Source organism: Aulonocara stuartgranti (genome assembly GCF_965226115.1).
Source record: "Aulonocara stuartgranti genome assembly, chromosome: 16".
NCBI lineage: Eukaryota > Metazoa > Chordata > Actinopteri > Cichliformes > Cichlidae > Aulonocara > Aulonocara stuartgranti.
The window spans coordinates 26,685,146-26,705,145 of NC_138952.1; the positions used below are offsets into that span (position 1 = coordinate 26,685,146).

The 20,000-nt window shown below is 39.1% G+C and overlaps 2 long non-coding RNA genes across 6 annotated transcripts in view; one reads left to right on the top strand and one right to left on the bottom strand.

Moving 5' to 3' along the window:
- Positions 1 to 20,000, bottom strand: part of LOC309691594 — a 53,550-nt gene that overhangs the window by 33,237 nt on the left and 313 nt on the right. Inside the window, exon 2 of one of the 2 annotated variants that reach the window (XR_014272057.1) lies at positions 6,216 to 6,330. This is a non-coding gene — a long non-coding RNA (uncharacterized lncRNA). Of the gene's footprint in view, positions 1 to 5,103; positions 6,331 to 20,000 lie in introns of those variants that run through there. The other variant, XR_014272058.1, reaches the window with a different exon arrangement.
- Positions 1 to 20,000, top strand: part of LOC309691595 — a 72,562-nt gene that overhangs the window by 22,162 nt on the left and 30,400 nt on the right. For all 4 annotated transcript variants that reach the window (XR_014272059.1, XR_014272060.1, XR_014272061.1 and 1 more), the window contains one exon: positions 6,230 to 6,314. This is a non-coding gene — a long non-coding RNA (uncharacterized lncRNA). Of the gene's footprint in view, positions 1 to 6,229; positions 6,315 to 20,000 lie in introns of those variants that run through there.

Below are 20,000 nucleotides of genomic sequence, written 5' to 3' on the forward strand. Positions count from 1 at the left end.
CAACATCCCAGAAGTTATATAATTGATGATATCTGCATGTAACACAAGGAAAACTTGGTTCTAAAATGAAACATAATAAAAATGTGTACTGTCCACTTCATGTTATGTGCAGAGGCACATCTAAAGCTGTAAAAATTCTATTAGACATGTCCTTTATAAAACCGATATATTTGAAAACTGTGAACGTATGTATTTCTTCAAAAATGGGAAGCTCACCAAGTAACTCATGTACTATTCTCTATTAGCATTTTGCTACACTAGAACATCAAGAAAGTCCTTTCCAACTCCCTGGGTGCATTCCCTTCAGTGTTTGGAGCAGGGGTAACTCTTGTGGCAAAAGTGATGATTTCTTGCAAGATCAGACCCAAAATTACAGTTTAGCTTGTAACTCTTACACGCATATTATCCTATTCAGTCTTTTTTCCTTTCTGAATTTTATTTTCTGATGCTTCTGCTGTCTTTTATGTTTTTCAGTGGGTGTGGGTTAGCGTTTTTGTAAAGTTGTTCCTGGACTTAGTTCTTCAACTAAGTAAATGCCACTTCAGCCAGTAGATTTCTTATCATCAGAATCAAAATCAGAATCAGAGTACTTTATTAATCCCTAGCATGCCCAAAAGGGACTAAGTATTGCACTGTGTACTGTGCGTTGGATGGAGAAGTTGTACACAGGCAGGAGTGATTTCCTGTGTCATCCAGTGCTGCATTTGCGTAATCTCAGTCTCTCACTGAACGTGTTCCTGTGACTGGCCAGCATGTTATAGAGTGGGTGGGAGGTTGTCTAACTTGTCTAAACTTTATGTAGTAATTTTATGATGTTTATTATGATGTTGTGATGTAGCATCTAAAAGAGAAATCCATTAAAGTACATTGTTCGCTAATGCCAGTTTAGAAAAGATAGCTACAGTCAAAATATCAAATTTGATGCAAAAACTTCTAATTTACAGTTTTTCTCAAATGTTAAAACACAAAAGCCAATCCTGTAACCCAAATGACCAGTAGTCTAAACACATTTACTAAATGTAGCCACCATATTCCAGTACCATAAACACATGTCACATGAAGACACAATTCACAAAACACAACCCTCTGTACTCATAAATCTAAACACATTTTTCCTTGCTAAAACACATGTTGCAAAACAACTCTGCTCATATCCTCAAATGAAAGCCCATGTGATGCAAAATGCTTGCCACAGTCACCAATCTTTGAACACAGGGAACACACCTGGCGTCATTCACTACACACAATGACTCAAAATTGAAGACACTTGTTGCTAATGCTGTACCCACATGTAAAAGCAAGTTCAGAGTGCACAGTATGCTGAAGGTTCCAAACAAACACAATGGATGAAGGCAGAGTCAGGGGAAGAGGAATTTGATGCAGAGGAGGGAGAAGAGCTGGCCCTGGAAGAAGAGGAGCAGGCCAATGAGGAAGAGGAGTTCAAATGAGAGGAGGAAGAGGAGCGACCAACGAGGAAGAGGAGAAGGCCAACATGGGAGAGGAGAAGGTCCAGGAGGGAGAGCAAGACAACCTCGTACCATCATTACGGACGAGATGCGAGCAACAGCTCAGCGACATGATGCCGCACAGTGATTGTGGTGTGTGTGTGGTGTGAATAACGTAAATAAAAAAACTTCACACCCTGTTCATGTTTTCAAGATTACTGTTGTGTGCAATAGATTCTGTTTTTGCATTGAGTTGTGTTACAGTAGTGTACGTACATGCAGGATTTTCTATAGATTTATACTACTCATATGAAACTCACAAATCTAAATGCCTAATCCTCTGCAGAGATCTACGACGATCCGTTACTGTATAGTTTCTAAAATATGCATTGGCAGTTATGAAACAAAGAACCTTCTCACAAATTGAGCATTGTGTTTTCAATTGTTTTGCTGTAGTGTGTAATGCTGTGTATAGTGTTTATAGTTTTGACAGCTTCGAGCTGCTCTCTTGGTGTGGGAGTTTGAGTTTTGCAGTGGGAAGGTGTGGTTGTGTTTATGTAGCTTTAGAGAAGGGTGTTGTGTTTGGACATTGGGGGACCTGGTGGTAACGTTTGTGAAATGTGTTTTAGCATTTGAGAAAAACTGTAATGTAGAACGCCAAAACATTTGCACAAAACATTTGCTGCCTCTGATAAATTATCTTTTCCCACAACTCCATGGCTATGGCCTGACATCTCTTATATACATCATATGCTTTTATTAACTAAAGTATACTGAAAGGCATCATTGCATTGGAGACTATTGTGATTCTCCCTCGTCACCTCTTTAGTTGTAAAAGGTCTAAGTGTTCCACCCCCCAAGATTGTTTGAGATGTCTTACCCACTTGGCCCACTAAAAGTCACATGATAATCTCTTTAAACATTATCAGTAATGTTTGAATCTAAGACATATCCATGCATATGTTTGCATGCATTTCTAATTATTTACAGTAAAACAGTTGTTGTTGTGATAGCAATCCACAATAATAGTATAAATAAAAACACACAGGAGTGTAGCTTTTGTGGTAACTTAATGATAAACAGCAAACCTGTGTGGTTAAAGGGATGCCCGACCACTAAACCATGTATACATGCATTTATTTTCTGCTATGATTGAATTAATTTGCTATGTGGTTGATGAATCAGAGATGCTGAGGTGTAACACGGCCACACCTTGGATAAGGTGAGAAATGTTGGTGCTATTGATACAGTCTTCCAATGCGTTTTCAGTGTGTGTGTGTGTGTGTGTGTGTGTGTGTGTGTGTGTGTGTGTGTGTGTGTGGACCACAACCATATATAGTAACAAAAAAGGTGACACCCTCAAAGGGTTATTAATATTCTCAGAAATGAGATCTATGCCATAGCAACAGCGCCAAACCCTACACGCACACACACACAGACATGCACACATATAGACACACGATGACTGTATGAGCAAGTGTTTCCTGGCCTTTTGCTCCTCTGTAAGGGAGTCTTACCAGAAACATGTCTATCCAAGATCCACCACATCTGTCTGAGGTTGGAGACATTAACACCTCACTCAACTCCATCGTCATTTCCTACAGCCTGTCCTCCCCCAACTTCAGGTCCATGAAAAATTAGTCATGAACAGAATGGGTGGATGGGGCTTACTAATGCTGTGTGTAATTGTTCCAATTATCAAGAAGACAAATCAAATCATGAGGGCTTATAGTGTCTTGAAATGCCAGATATGTGGGTATCAGCTTTCTTCCCGCTGACATGCAGCGCGGTGACAAGCACTTGCAAAAGGCTAGTTCGCGCTATAGCTGAGAAATAGATTTTGACACGGGGAGATGATTTGCATTTGGGGTTTTGGGGATCATTATCTGGTTCCCTGCGCTGATTTGCGAGAACAGGAATGCATCATAGTGTTTGGAGTGGGGATTATGGCAATGGCAAATTTCAAAACCAGTTTTATTCAAAGAGCGTCTTACTGGTTATCTTAACAGAAAATCAACCCTGGGGTGCAAGCAAAAAATAAAATGCAGTCGTAATGGTTTTTTCCAGGAAACATTTTCAGTCTTCTCCTTTGGTGCAACCATTTTCACCTCTGCACTTCTTCCTCAGCTAATGATGTCCTGGGTTTCCATGAGTGACTTTCAGCAGGGCAGCAGATGGAAACATGTAACACTCAAAGTGCAATAGCAGTGGTGACAGCTAGGTGAGAGATTGGGTCCACTGATTTTGTGGTCGTATTGCATTCTAGCCTGCTGAGGCAACTTGTCAGTAAGAGATTACCATTCTTTGCCTTTTTAAAATTGAAATTCATCTCTGTGTGTCGCTTTCTCATAATAGCAGCAGTGGATAAACCACATCTGCTATTATCTTTCTCGAGATGTATTTCAAAATAGCCTCACTTTACGCCAAGACCTTAAATGGGGAAAAAAGATGATTTTACTCTGTAGCTCAGAGGAGCTTTAAATGAGCAAAAGAGGTGCCAAGATAGCAAAAAATGGATTTTTGTGCAGTTCTCAAACACTGCCGTGTATGTGGTGGAGTTCCATGAAATTTAAGTCACTCAAATTCACAGTAACACGATGTTCCTGAAAAAGCACTGCAACTCTTCTTTTGTTTCATTTTGTATGAAAGCCACATCTTCGGGGGCTGCATCTGTAACAGGAAGCAGGAGAGGAAATGCTAGGACACTACTAGGTTATTCGTGGGTGGTTTGAGCCTCATGACCTTTTCAAATGAGCCCAAGATGCGAGGTTTCACTTTCAAACAATGTTTTTCGGTTGTCTCTGACACAGATTTTTATCACTACACCATAAGGTGCAGATAAACAAAGGCAAACTATTTTGCAGTCCTGAAGAAACCTTTAGCTCCCCATGTCTGCACCGCCTCCACTGTTAGATCACTTCAGAGAACCAAACTAATGAAACTAAATAAAGTTGTGCAACTTATTTTTGGTACCAAATAAAGTGAAGTCATCTTGGGTCCCAATGACGTCTGCAGCCGCATTCCAGTTTAAGTGGCTCTCTCACACAAGTGGGGTAGCAGAGAATCCTCGTGGCAGTTTGTTTGATTTAACGCAGCCTTTCACTTGACGTTGTGGTGAATAATAAAACTAATGCACCCCGCTCTGTGGGAAATGTCAAGCCTGCAAAGATTTTCAATAAACATTCAGCCAATATGGATAGATGTCTGGTCAGCGTCAACTGCCTGAGGCAAGGAGGCTTTGGTGACATGCACACCATAGCAGGGACATCTGAACTTTTCCCCTGCTGGCAGTGTTAATGTGCACGTTGTTTGAACGAATTGAGATTGGGATAAATTTGTCAGAGTGTTTGCCTGAGGTCAGTGAAGCGCGGTAGGAGTGTTAATGTCACTGGAACAGGCCAGAGAGGATTCCCTTAAAGTCAAAGTTAAGAGGAATAACAGTAGTGCAAGGGTGTTGTGTGCATGTGTGCATGTGTGCGTGCGTGCGTGCGTGTGTGTGTGTGTTGGCTCTGGAAGTACAGTGACTCCAATGAACTGGTTTCAGTGACTGAAACCAAAGAGAGCCCTGCCCACTCCCACAGTGGAAAGAATGATGTAAATGACACTATTGACCAAACAGATGCTTGCATGAGGTGAAACACTGGGCATTCTGAGTCTGTGTGTGTGTGTGTGTGTGTGTGTGTGTGTGTGTGTGTGTGTGTGTGTGTGTGTGTGTGTGTGTGTGTGTGCGTGTGCGTGTGTGCGTGTGCATGCGTGCGTGCATGAGTGTGTGTGTTCAAAAGATAGAAAGCCAATGTGTCTGTGAATCACCTCACGTGCAGCAGTTAGCTATGAAAATATTGTAATTCGGGGTGTGTTTTTATGCACAAGCGTTTGTGAATTAGTGCTCCTGCAGACAGTGTTGGACACCATCGGCGTGGCCACCTGAGGAGTGTTTGGTCTGTAAACCCTCCTTCGTCTGTTGTGGTTCCAGTGTGTATGCAGTGAGGGGGCCGGCCCTCCCTTGTTGTACACTCTCAGCATGCTTTCTAATCACATTGACCACAGAGGAAACTGTTTATGATGTGTAGGTGTGTGTCCATGTGAGCAGACCATGGGTCAGTATCGTGAGATTGCAGGTGCAGATGAGTGCCATGTTTTGCTTTATGAGCATGTAAGTCAGTGAGTAAGTATAGTGTGTGAGAGTGCCTGAGCGAGTGTTTTGCGTGAGAGACTATCTCCCTTCATGTGGTCACTGAATCTTGCCACAGTTAGCATAATTGTGTTTACAGTAAAGCTACTGCCTACTGGAACAAACACTTACTGGATCAGAATCAAACCCAAGGCCAAATACTGGAGTGTGGGATTTAAATACAGTGTGCCTTCAGATAGCAAGAGAGTACAAAGGGCTGCTTCAACATCAGTGCTCCTTATGTTGTCAAACTGGCATTTATTTGTATGAAAGGAGTAAACCAGTCCCAACAATGGCATGTAAGCCTCAGTGAGTGTGGGCCATGCTCACTAAAATGAAATAATGAAGTTTGGCCTTCAATCAAGGTAGTAATTAAAATGTATAGGGGAGGGATATACCTCCCACCAATACTCAGGTATACTTTAAATGCTTCTCCCCTGTAGTGTTAAGAAGTTTTGAGGAAAAAGCTCCTTGGAATGAAAAACCTTACTGTGTCTCATTTAATTTGCCTGATCTCATGTTCAAGATCATCTCCTCATGCAATTTTGGGCAGCTAATTTTAGATCTATTAGTGGAAGTTAATTTATGTCACTTTGTACTTGTGTCTCCTCAGTGGGTGTTGGATCTCTTCCAGTGTGCCAAAGCAGTGGTCCTTCATATTCCCGTTATTGATGAGGTTGTGGGGACTCGTCCAGGTGGTGAGTGACGATTGCACTGGTGTGAGAGAAGAACAGACCAAAAGTAAAATATTTTCACAGATGAATTAAAGGTTAATCAGTTCACATCTGAATGCTAATTAAGTTTTGACCCTAAATTTAACATATTTGCTTTTAAATGTACTGAAGGATTATTGGTCAGGTTGAAGATTTTAAACCTGTCGGCTGCTTAATCATTTTAGTTCTCTTAGACTTCCCTCTTCTACAGTCCGCATGTCTATTCCATGACGATAAGTGCTCATTACTAGCTTCAGTTGGTTAAGGTTAAACAATATGTTATGGTCAGAGCCAATTAAAGGCAAGGTAAACATAGGCTTTTCCAGAAAAGTCGAGACTTTACAGCTTCAATTGTCCTGTTTGACTAGTTTAGAAAATGTATCCAATGGTTTAGCAGATAGTCCTCTGCAATTCCATCGTGAAATAAAACATATACCCACGCTGGGAAGTTTTCAGGTGTTAATTTTAGCTCTCGAATCTAACCATCCATAAAACTTTTGACAAGATGTACTAGGCGTTAACTACAACAACAAAAAACCCATTTGTGACAGAAAACAATTACCGACATCATATTTCAACCTAGCTATGAACCCAATGTGGGTTTTGAACCAAATCTGACTCTAATATTTACATTAGACCCTAAAGTCTACTGTTTAAAAGCATGCTGAACCTTAAGACTCATGATGTTTGTAACAGTATGAATGGGACAAATATCTTACACACTTCAGCATTAAAGAAATTCCATAAAACCAGTGTGGAGATGGTCTGTTTTTGTTCCGAGTCCTTGATTAACAACCTCACTCACTGTTAAGCATCAGTTGCGTAGATGTCAGAGTTGGGTAGATGTCAGCTTTGCTTCCAGTTGTGCATTTGTAAAGCATGCTTTCCCAAAACTATCATTAGTGATGCCAGTCCATCCAATTCAAAAACCAGAGAGAACATTACCAAAACAGCAAGTGTTTGAGCAAATGTTTTAAATTCAAGGATGGCAAAAATTTCTATTGTCGATAGGTTTCTGACCGAGTTTTATTAATACTGCAAACCACATTTCCTGTACGCTTCCCTGATATTGTTGATTTTGCAACTTCAGGACTATCCCCAGTTCGATCTGAAAAAACAGATACCTGCCTGCAGTATCATGGGCTTGACACTCACACGCAAACATCAAAGAGAGATGACAAAAAAACCCAATGAATATTATGTGTTTTCCCACGTCCTCGTGTGTCTTTGAATGTTGCATGAGTCGAATCACTGTCAGTGAGTTCATCACCCTAGCGATCTAATTCTAAACAGCTGTTTGTGTGTGTGCAAGTGCTCATGTGTTTAAATGTGTCTATGCAGGCATGTAATCCTTTGTATATGCAAGTGTGTGCGTGTGTGAGATCCTCTCCCAGACTGACATTAACTACAGACAGTGAGACGGTTGTTGACAGAGGGTTGTTGATTCCTAGATTCCTGTCTCTCTAATTTGCTACTGCTGCCGTGGTTTGGAGCAGACAAACTGACGGATCGCTGCGGGGAAACAACTATCCATGACATGTTTGTTTCCAATCAGTGGAAGGATTAACTAAGAATAAATATGTTTTTTTTCTCAGGTGATACAGTTTTAAGCAACACACATGGTACCTCTAACTCATCAGTGTGGTCTTGCTGCTGGCACATTTGAGTTTGATCCCTTTCCAAGGTCAGCTGGATTCTGGTAAAAGGATGTTTGGCAGAGGTGCACAATCTCATGTCAATAACCCAGTAGGGGGAAGTTTTTACTAGCTCTCTGTGTGTGTCCTGTAAGTGTGTGCATGTGTGTAAGTGTGCACAGGCTTGTGTTTCCTTATTTGAATTAGCTCACTCTTTTGTACAAATGTCATGACTGCTTTCACTGGAGAGCTAGAGCCATTTGTTTATCTGTACAATTTCACAAACACTTAAGTCATCTAGGGTCAGAGTGGGAATAGAGTGTAAGAAGCAGTGATGAAATACTGTTTGGGTAGAGAAATAAAACTTGTGGAGGATCTCAAAGCAAGAACAAAACAGCTTCAAAAGAAGAGAAACTGAATCATAAAGGATTGCATAAGAAATGATGAAGCAGCATGCGGAGAAAATCACATCGTGTTACTTTGATCAAAGTGACAAGCTACAAATGTCAACTTTATCGTTTTAGATTATTCTTGATGGCTGCACCTAATCAGCTCCTGCAATCAAGTCAAACTGGCTTGAAGGTGGAAAATGCCATGCCTTACAGTATCAGATATCTACTTTTCAAAGCAAGAGAAAAATATGCAGTAATTAGGATGCCAGTCTCTATTCTGTCAACTTATTCGGTCAAAGTAATTTGATAAATGAGTCTTTTGTGTGTGTTGGGTAGAGTTATTCCATTGTTTATGACGTACTGGAACAATCTGCCATGCAGGGACAAGTATAGGTTACAAAGCTGACTCCTGCAAATGGTTGACAGCAACAGGATGTTTTTTATGTCACAGGAAGCAAACAGGGTCATCAGAGCTAATGAGGTTTAGCCCAAACAAACATCTGTACAACATCATTATGAAAGCTGTTGTTTCTGACAATTGCTTCATACCAGGACAGGCATGTATAATCACAACCTTAAACATCTTTTCCTCAATTGTTTCATGAACTTTATGTTAACAGACTCATTTTGGTCAGTTTCAGTTATGTATCTCTATCTATATGTATAAATTAGCTTTTAAGGTAGCACTTGCTTAGGATTTGACAGCCTTGGCCCATTCTTTCTGTTACATTTTAATTGATTGCTGACATTTAATTCTTAATGCATCCTGAGTGTTGGTTGCTGTCCAAAACCTTTAGCAGAAAACCTGATAACAAGTCAGAGTAATGCTTAAATACAGTCGTGTGGACGATTTTGTATGTTGGCAAATTGACTGCCTTTATACAGCTTGCCCTCTTTTTCAATGCTAATTCTCTCTACGTGCCTTTTATTTAATATTTACATGCATTCATAGAGCAACTTGGGGTTAGTCTTGTCTTGAGGATATTTGGCATGCAGACTGGAGCAGACAAGGATTGCACCACCGACCTTCCAATTAGTAGGTAACCTGCTCTACCACCTGAGCTACAGCCACCCCGTTGTGCTGTATCGCAAAAAGATGTTTTTCTGGAGTTTTACAAATCATCACATATATCATCACAGTTGTATAACATAACTGCTTAACACTTTAAACATTAAACTAACTTGCACAATATTGGCTCATAATAAAATTGAACCTGTTTAAACCTGTTGCTTAAAGCCCTTCTTTTCCAACATGTAAATGCATCAGTAATTTCCTTCCACAGTTTGCTTTTCCTGTCATTTGGAATGCAGCTAGCAGGTACTTCAGCAGCCATCAGTTGAGTCCTTTGTTTACTTTGGAGTCACACATCACCAGCTGCTAATACCTTCTCCTTCATAGCCCTGTTTTGTTTTTGCCTCGAGCAATAAAACACATTTGCTGTTCCTACCTCAAGCAGGAACAGTGTTCTTGCACGTTTTGTAAAGCATTGTGTTGAAACTCCCTTTTTTGGGTACAAAATCTTTATCAGAGGCTGACAGATGGCGCTAACTCTCAGCCCTGCCTGTGCTTGTCTTGTTTGTAAAAGGCATTACTATGTCACTGATAACATGATATAACACTTTTTATACTAGTATTATTGTCATGTTGTTGCATGACATGATATGGCACATCCCTAAAGACCGCACAATTTGTTTTTCATCCTGAATTTAAACAGGGTGTTCTTTTTAACATAATTGTATCTTTTATTGGAAACCGATACTGATGCTGAATGACTGTCAAAGCATAGTGAAGCCTGTGAGCTAGTTCAGGCAGGCAACTAACATGCCTCACTGCCGTGACATTATATGCTGGTGCTGGTCTATTTACACTCTATCTCCCTCTCCCACATGTCAGTGACTTAGCCAGCATTGCTCTCATGCATCATTGCCTGTGGTTTCATCCCCTCCACCACCCCAACATCCACCTGCAGGGTCAAGAACGATGTTTACTCATCACTCCATGATTTCTTTGTGTTTCACATTCGCAGGAAGTTAAGAACTCAGATCCTAGATCTAAAACATCAATCACCTAATGCAGTTTTACTTGGCAAATGGTGCTAGCAGTTGTAAAAATAAATAAATAAAACTGTTTATGTACATTTAATGTAGTAAGGAAGTTCGTGTTCAGAACTTGAAGTTTGAGTTCAGAACTTTCAACATTCCTAAAATGAATTCACAAAGTGCGGAAAAACATGGCACCAGTAGTTGTTTTTCAGGGGACAACAAATACTCATCAGTAGTAGCATAGAACAGAAAATGAATGAAAAGGTGTCATCTAAAGTTTTCAAGATTTAGAAATTAAAAATAATAGAAAGAGGGAAGCTGTTCTTGATGAACTATGTAACCTGCAGACATTTGGTTGAAAAATTATGCGGAGTAAGAATTCCAGCTTTTGCGATTTTCTTTGATTCCTCTTTAAATCAGATACTGGAACAATCCCAAACTCTACAGATCATTAACTGTCATCATTAACTGATGAGCCTATCCTGATAATCCTCTTTCTGAAACTTAGAATGAACAGACTTTATAAATTGGACATAATGGTCATTTCAGTATGATCCAAAACAAACGAACCCAATAACTTATCAGGAAAGTGTTTACAGAGTATACACAGAGTATTTTTTTCAGCATTAAAGTATCCCAAGGTTCAGCAGACCTTGGGAGCAACAGCCATCTTTTATACCTATATAGTTTGTGCTCACCAGCCCAGGGGAGTAATCTGACCATTTTGCTTATTATTAGCAAGGTTTATATTAGTTATGCTTGCAAATAATGTTTAGTTTCGGACTTACTGTCTTCAAAAGATTTCTTCTCAGCTGCTCTGAGCCACTCACATTCATTTTTTCCAAATCATTTCCACTATGCCACTCTTGCACAAACATTACGTATCCCCCAAAACCAATTCTTATCGTAACCTACCACACAGACACGTTGTTATCATTCGATCTAGGGGTTATTATCAGTTGTGATCAATCCCATAGATATCTCCAGTATGTACCCATCTCTACCTACCCATAGACCAGAAAGTGTTATCATCCTTTCTAATCAGAGATCAAACTCAAAGCAACCTGGAGTATGTAGGGGGCTTGTGGAATTGAGTGCATGTTTAGTTTTCAGAGCAATATTTCCCCAGACAACCTATAAAATTAGCTTTTAGACACAGTGGTAAAACCCCTTTTAAAAATAATTCTCCAAGAGGACACACGTGAGAGAGATTTGCGGGCTCAAGTAGAACAGCTAAAAAGCAAAAGCTAACAGCAGAAACATGGCAAATTCAATAACAATGCCTTTAATTTAACTTTGCCAACACAGATGAGTCGTAGTTTAACTTATCTTTAAGCTAAACGTTGTGCAGAAAAGGTTTAAAGTAACTTATGGTTGACGTTTATTAAAAATTATGCAAGTCAAAGAGAAAAGTTCACTTACTGAATATGGATGCATGACATAAAATAATTTAAAATTTGTTGCTGTATTTCAAATCTCTACATAAGCATTTACCCATACTGTTTTAGAATTATTGTAAAATGTGGGTTTTATAACAGAAAAAATGTAAACAGAGGTTTGAAAGAGGTCACAAACTTACAATGTGCATAAACAGCCCAGAAGTTAACCCCTTTTACTGTGTGTGCAGGAAACTATGCACTGCTCTGGTTTTGTGTGTATATGAGTAAAAGAAAACAGGTTGTGCACAGCTAGAGAGCTTGTGATTTAAAGTCAAATCTATGTGTCATGTGCAGGACAGCTTTGGTGCCACATACATTTAGACTGAACTAACTGTTGTCATGCTAAGCCTTTGTCGTTTGGTGATCACTAAACAATACCCCTTCCCATTAGTTCCTCATTCAAATTTTTGTTCCAACTTTAATTAATTTTTCATGTTAATTAAAAGATATGCACTGTATTATAAATGGTAGCAGCCTATGAATGTGCTGAAAAGAGGACGTAGCAGTGTAATGAAAAGATACACAGAGGTAACTCACCACAGAAGTAAATGGATATCATCTGTATACAATCCAGTGGTTTCAGTTTACAAAATGCCTGAGTGGGTTTCCAGGAACATGACCTAAAGTAACAACACAGCAGAGCTGAGCACGGTATGAGGTTCCTGCCTGTCTCAGCAGCACAGCTGCCCTTTAAAATTGGGCTTCCAACTGATGTGATGAGGCACAAAAAATAATTATTTTATGGCTTTTCAGGATTCATATTTACACAAGAGTACAATACATACAACACTCAATAGCTAAATTAATAACACTTTGCCTGCCAGAGTATTGTTTTGAAATTACCAGTGACTCATAAATGACTAATAATTCAAGACCTCAGAGTTAGATCTTTAATGCTATCGCAACATGTGAAAACAATGATTGCTTGAATATGTTGTCACTGGCAGTGATGGTGTTAAGTTAAAATCAGTGTAATACCCTGAAATAAATCCTGTAGCTTGTAGTTTGATATTGGTGCTGATTCAGCTGTAGGATTTTGAGTGTTTAGTTACAAGGACTGTTATGACATCTTGCTTGTTCCTGACAAAAAAAAAAAGTCAGTTTTGCCTTTCTCAAAGGGAGGTAGGGTTATCAGAAATGAGGATTTTAGTCTGATTATAAATTCCTATGAAGTCAGGGTCTTCGGGTGTTCAGTGACCATGTGTTTCCTTCTTTTTTTCCTTTTTTTAAATTGTTCTCTAAACTCTTGGCAATCAGGGGACAACACTAACACCTGTTAGGTTTGGAGCGATGTTTGGGGTCAACACAAAAAGATCCTTCAGTCACAAATGATCTGATTACTGTATTATGATTTATTGGTGACATGTTTAGATTGTTTTTAACCCTTTCACGTATAGTCACTACAGTGGACAGCTATTCAAAAGCTCTTGTATTTGTGCCAGTGTTGGACACTCATCATGTGTCACTCCATACACATCAGTTTTCCACCTAAGTGGACATGTAAAAAACTCTTTGAAAAGTACGTTTAAAAAAATGAAGTTCAAAAATCCTTTTTTCATTTAACTGTACACTGTGCCAATCAAATATCACATTAGTAGAAAAATACTCAAAACCTTGGCTTTAGTTCAAGTTTGTTTAAGACTGCTGCAGCTTTTTTCTCATACTGTTTCCTGATTCTTACCGTTCCTGAGTTTGTTCCAAGTCCATTCTCACCCGCAGCTTTCTTTTATAAACCTGATTAACCTGTTCCATGCTCTTTGTGCATTCAAGGAATTATAATTCAGAGTCAACTCACACTGAAACTTCAGTCCAGCTTGCAGACTGCAGGCATTTACCTCATAGTTCTCATTTTATTTAAGGTAGCATTTCTCAACATACTCGCAAGGCTGTTACTATGCATTGCTTCACAGTCACACTGCATTTGTAACGATGGCCTACCACACCACAGACAGATCTTTGGCTGACTGTCCCTTCTCGTTGTCCACACTGTAATAAGAGAATTCATCTCCCAATGTGCCTGAACAGCAGGCAGTCCAAAAATATTCGCTGACAGGCTGCGAATTCACAACACTGTGAAGGGGGGAAACCAGCTGGAGACGTTTTAATGACATGAGATTCTCGATATAAAGCCATGTGGATCTGACAGATACAGAATGTGGCCGAGGCTGACTGCCTTCCTGGTAGTGCTACACTGTAGCGGTTAGGATGTTCTGTGTGGTCGTATCAAGGCCAGCCATATAGAAAACTGCTGCACTAATCAGAATACATGTGTTCTAGTGCTGAGATAAAGATAAAGATCAAATCTGATGCAATGCATTGCAGCTGACATTGGCCTAGTTTGTCAAAGCGTAGGAAAGATTGCCAACCATGATACTGATTTCCATTTGAGTATGAAGGGGAAGTTTTGTCATATGAGTTATGTAAAGTGAAACATCATGGTAAATTGCCTGTGGCCTGTGGTCACAATTTAATCCACCATTTTCCAACTAGACTAACTTGTTTTGCTCCTTAATGTAGACTGAGATTGAAAAATAACCTACTCTTCACAGTTTGACCCAAAGCAATTGTTCATTTGTTTAAACACAATCCTACATGTAACTACTGTACTGAAACCCAAATTATGACCGGTAATTGTATTGTTTTTATAATTTGTTACACAATGAAAGGATTAAGAGATAACAATATTTAGAATTTACATAAACAGCAAGCTGGGGGATAGCCATGTCTGTTTCACCACAACCCACCGGATAACCAAACAATCAGCCAACTAGTCGTACAACCCAACCCAAAGGACGCCCTGTCTGAATGTTAACATCTAATCGAAAGGCCATTTTCAGTTATAATCACCAAAAACAGATATCACCACTTTCCTATTCACTGGCAAACTCAAGACGTGTCAGTACATGTGCCTTCTTGAGCAGGGGGACCTTGCAGTGTGTGTGTGTTACCAATGATGTTCTTGGTGACTGTGGTCTCAGCTGCTTCAGATCATTAACAGGTTTTTCCTGTGTAGTTTTTGGCTGATGCACCACCTTTCTCATGATCATTCTCACCCCATGAGGATCTTTTATACAATGGGAGTAGCTGAGCAAAGTTCCAGCAGTGGATCAAATAATTACTTCCTCCATTTGTAAACTGTATGGTGGTCCGGTTTTTTTAATAGTTTTTTTTAATATATGGTAAAAACATACATTTTTGGGAGGAGCTCAGAGTAGAGCCGCTGCCCCTCCACATCGAAAGGAGCCAGTTGAGGTGGTTCGGGCATCTGACAAGCATCTTACAACATCTCCTGGGCGCCTCCTGGGTGAGGTTTTTCGGGCATGTCCCACTGGGAGGAGGCCCCGGGGCAGACCCAGGACACGCTGAAGAGATTATATCTCTCGGCTGGCCTGGGAACACCTTGGTTTCCCCCGATAAGCTGGAGAAGGTGGCTGGGAGAGGGAGGTCTGGGCTTCTCTGCTTGGGCTGCTGCCTCCGTGACCCGGCCCCGGATAAGCAGAAGAAAATGGATGGATGGAACACACATTTTTCTATATTACGTTTTTTAACAGACTAAATGTCAATATATGTGAATACGTTTTGATGTGGGTCAGTCAGAATTCTTATTTTCTTTGTTCCCTAACTGCCAAGGCTTTGGAAAACAATCTAATGAAAAAAAAAGATGTCATCTGAAAGTTAGGAATTAGGGTTCACTGATGAGCAGACCTTTGAGGATTAGGAAGGCTAATGTAAACCAACCAATTGGAGAAGGAATATGACAGTGTCCTTCATGTCGTCTTATGAGAGTGGACTTCGTGGTTACAGGTTGTCAAGCAATTTGGTCCCTGTACAACCTGTGCAAGAGCATTGGCACAATACTCCATTGAGCTGGACTCCACCACGCGTTCCCTTTACCAGAGACTCTGTTCATAAAGGTCAAGATTTTTACTTCAGTGTCACAAAAATCATCCACTGAACAAATCAGTGGGTCAACAAGTCATCCAACCAAACAACCAAACAGCGAATTCATCATAGACGTGGGATGGAAAAAAATATGAGAGGATGGGAGAGGGATCAAATGAGGACCATATGAATGACATTCCAACTTGTCTTGATTCTGGGTGTGTTGCTTGTTGTTGCTGGTGGTTTGGGAAGTCTGAGAGCCTCCGCAGATTTAGGTTTTGTTGACAATGTGTTTGTCTGACTCATCCCTGTCGTTACTACATTACACATCCGACTCAGCGACTGATTGACTGACTGACAGAAAGGACACAATCAAACACATCTTCTACAGAATAGTATCAAAAGAGTAGCCCATTTTGATAGCATCTTTATATCACTGATTCTCTGCGTTGATTTAATCAAGGGATCTAAGTTGCACTAATCCTTATGAGGATTAGAGTGTTTGTCAGTGTTATTTATGACTGCCCAGGTGTCACGACATCTTAATGGAAGCTAACTGAACCATCTGAGACATTTTATCTGGGATTATTCTTGAGAATTGCAGCACCATGACTGGGATGGGGAGTCCCTTTGTGTATGCATGTGTGTGTGAGTTATTAAGTGTAGTTGCATGGGTGCATATATCTGTGTGCGTCTGGCCATGCCTTCATTGTCTGTGTGTATTAGTGTAAGTTTAACCACAGTCTTTCCTGTTTTTAACTGTACTGACATTCCCTCTTCCTCTGGGTGTATTCTGAAATGCAATGCTCAAATCTGTGGGATAACCAGCCATTAGAATCCTGAGTAGTGCAGGGTTTTAGTCAGAGCAATGGGAATTTGTGGGCCTACAATAAAAACTGAAAAGAAAACATTGCATTAGGTAAAACTTCAATGATACCCATAAGGCAAGTTAGGAGAAGGAAAATAAGTAGTCTGGGGCACATTTAGAAACTCTTAGGGGCTGGGGGAGCATTTGAGAAACTATGAACATTCTTTTACAGTCAAATTTAAACTTATATTTATTTTAATTTGAAATAATCTATGTCACATTATTTTTCCCGGTCAATGCAAACTAACCAAAAGTTCTTTCTAACAGAACAGATGCACAAACAATCATTGCTTGGACACATTTCAAAACTGTCACCGACATTTGTGCAAAATACCCCAATAGCCTCTACTCATCTACTTTTGCATTTATCTGTAGTTTATTGGAAGTTCTTTGTGGTTATGTTGCATTCGAGCATGTATGTCTTGTGATTTTGCATCTGGTTATGGTCATTTAAGCTTTTTTTTTCTATTTTGTGTTTTGGTTTTGTGTGTGTGTCTTTAGGGTTGTTTTGAGCGGCTTTGTAATTCTCATTTTGCATTTCTTTTGGTCCATTGGATTCCAATGGTAAACTTGCTGTAAAACTGACACAGTGACTGACGACAGTCCTCTGACTCTTTTGAGTAAGTTTCATATCTATGCTTGTGGCATGCTAGCACTACAAAATGTAACTATTACAGCCAAACGAAACCGACACAGCAGATCATATCAGCAACTGTTTCATGTCTTAAGGACAAACTCATAATAAGCACAACCCAAGAGGCAGCCAACAAGACTGTGTACGCTGTAAACCTGAAGACGTTAGCAGAACTTAAAGGCAACCAATTGCCTTAAGTTTGTTAAGTTCATGAACTTAAAAGGTTATCAGAACTCCAATATTTTGATTACATTCAAAATTTACCTTTTGACTAAAATAAAAGTAATACATTTAATAATTAAATTCAAAAATATTTAATAACCGGAACTTCAAGTTTTCATCCCTGTCTCCCATGGGAATAAGTTGACATAGCTTAAAAAGAATGACTACAACAGAGTCACTTTTTTTTCAGTTTAGCAAAACTCAATATTCATTTTTCACAACTGTTTGTAAAGATCTGGGCACTGAAAACTCAAAAACATTCACACAAAATGTAGAAAAATTAAAGCAACTGACTGCCTCAGTGGCTTTTAGGACTGCTAAATTTCAATCTTAAGTACACTTCTTCAGTTCAACAGTATTTTGTTGACTTCCACCAATAACACATTGCACTGTTAACAGACATGACTATATCTCAATAGCAGATTAATAAACTCTTGAAACTCTAAAATTCTAAAGTCTACATATACCACCGTTATGGTTCTGTTATGTTTCAATACGTGCTTGGTTAACATTCATTTTCAAAACAATGACTATAAGAACTTTCTTGTAGTCCAGTTATTGCAACAAAAACATGAAATGAAACAACAACAAAAAACAAAACAAGACACTGTGCACTGATACAGTGATTCACACTCTCGAGTCTCTAAGTTGGGGAACAATTTACCAGCTTCCAGACTACTTTACTCAGTGTTATTTAGTCCCTTGGTAATAATCGTGATAGCAGATGTAGTGCACAGATCACTCCAAACATTACCAAGAATTTCATCAGCATTTCTGGGAGACCTCCACAAAGTCAGTTTGAATGAGTTTTTACAGGCTGGTAATGAAAAAACTTTCATGGATTATCATGGATTACTAAAACCAGGGTTGCTGCATCATCTCAGATCTGGCTTAACAGGCTCCTCCTGAATGAATAAGAGAGAGTGATTACAAACGAATCTACTAATTCTACACCTACATTCATCATCATAATCATCTTTATCAGAAAAATCGCTTATATTAGCGGTGACCCAGAAGATTCTACAAATTCTCATATATGTCTCCAAGTATCCTCCAGCAACTTTTAGGGTGTAGGAGTATTTTTGTAGTTGTTTTGAAAACAACTACATATGGGTAGGTAAAAACATCTGATTTGTAATCTAGACATCAATAATTTATGAGGTCACTGAACCAAAGTGACAAATAGATGATGATGAGATGGTTTGGATATGTGCACAGGAGGGATAGTGGATATGGTGGACGAAAGATGTTGAGGATTGAGTTGTAAGGCAGGAGAAAAGAAAGAGGAAACCAAAAAGTAAAACCAAGTGTGCTTATGCTAGAATTCAAAATCTCAGCGTGAGGTTCATAACAAGTCTTTTTCCATTGTGAAAGCTTTCAATTTCAGCCCAAACTTTTGCTGACATACCCGTTTTGGGAGCTTTCTATACAAATAAAATCAGTCTCAGTCAGTCAGCTAACTTAGTAAAATGGCTACATTAGCTTATTAGCTGTTAGCTTTTTAACTGTTAGCAAATGGTACCACTGAATGAGATTGCTTTCCTCACTAAAATAGTTTGGAAAAAAGAAAAATCTAAAGAAAAGTAGAATACTTACTGTGAAATAAACAATGCTGTTAATGGTCAATAGTGATGAATGCACAGTCACCTTATGGCAGGTGTTTCTGGGCTTTCAATTAGTCTTTAATCCCCCGTCCACGTTTTAAAATCAAACAACCACAAAGAGTGGGTGACCCACCATATTTGACAGGAAATTAAGTCTTTATTAAAAGAAAAGAAAATGTGAAAAATTTAAAAAGCTAAATAAAAAAAAGTCAGTTGACTGATTTTAACGCTTGCAGTCAATGCAGATTTTTTAAATTCCCCAAAAAATTTATTGCAGTAAATTTGATTATTTTTAAGTCTAATTGTTTTGTATATGTTTAAAATGTTTATGTAATGTTTCAAAAAGAAATAAAAGCAACCAAAAACAAAGCAAAAAACAAACAAAACCTGTGAGCAACTGATAAAGGACAAGGACATTTAAATTTTACTCTTTTCTCAGAATTTAAATCAATCCGTTGTCTCCGACTAAAATTAACCCCACACAGCAAATCCAGCATGTCCAAATTAACACTGTCGGATTTGATTTCAACACTATTAAAGTGTCGATATGGGTCCACACCAGAGAGTGTTAATTTAAATACTTTACTTGTGTAAAGTATTTTCCCAAAAGACAAGGACACAGGCAACAGGTAATACTGAACTAAATGTAAAACCTCAACCTTTTTCATTTTTACCTAAACCGTGTGCACAAAACTCTGGAGGGATCTATGCTAACGTAGAATCCAGTCAGGACGTCTGCTACTGCTGTTTGCTCGTTTTTTGGTTTTTTTTATGGGTGATCATTTTCAGGCTTCAAGTAGCACCATTATACCAACATTTCACATTCTAGACATTGTTTTAGGTGTATATTAGACCAAAAGTTTGACTGAAAATTCACATGCAAGCTTTTTTCAAGGCTGTGGTATTTGCCCGCAAACAATACCTTTCAGCTAGCTAAAACAGAATATTATGCT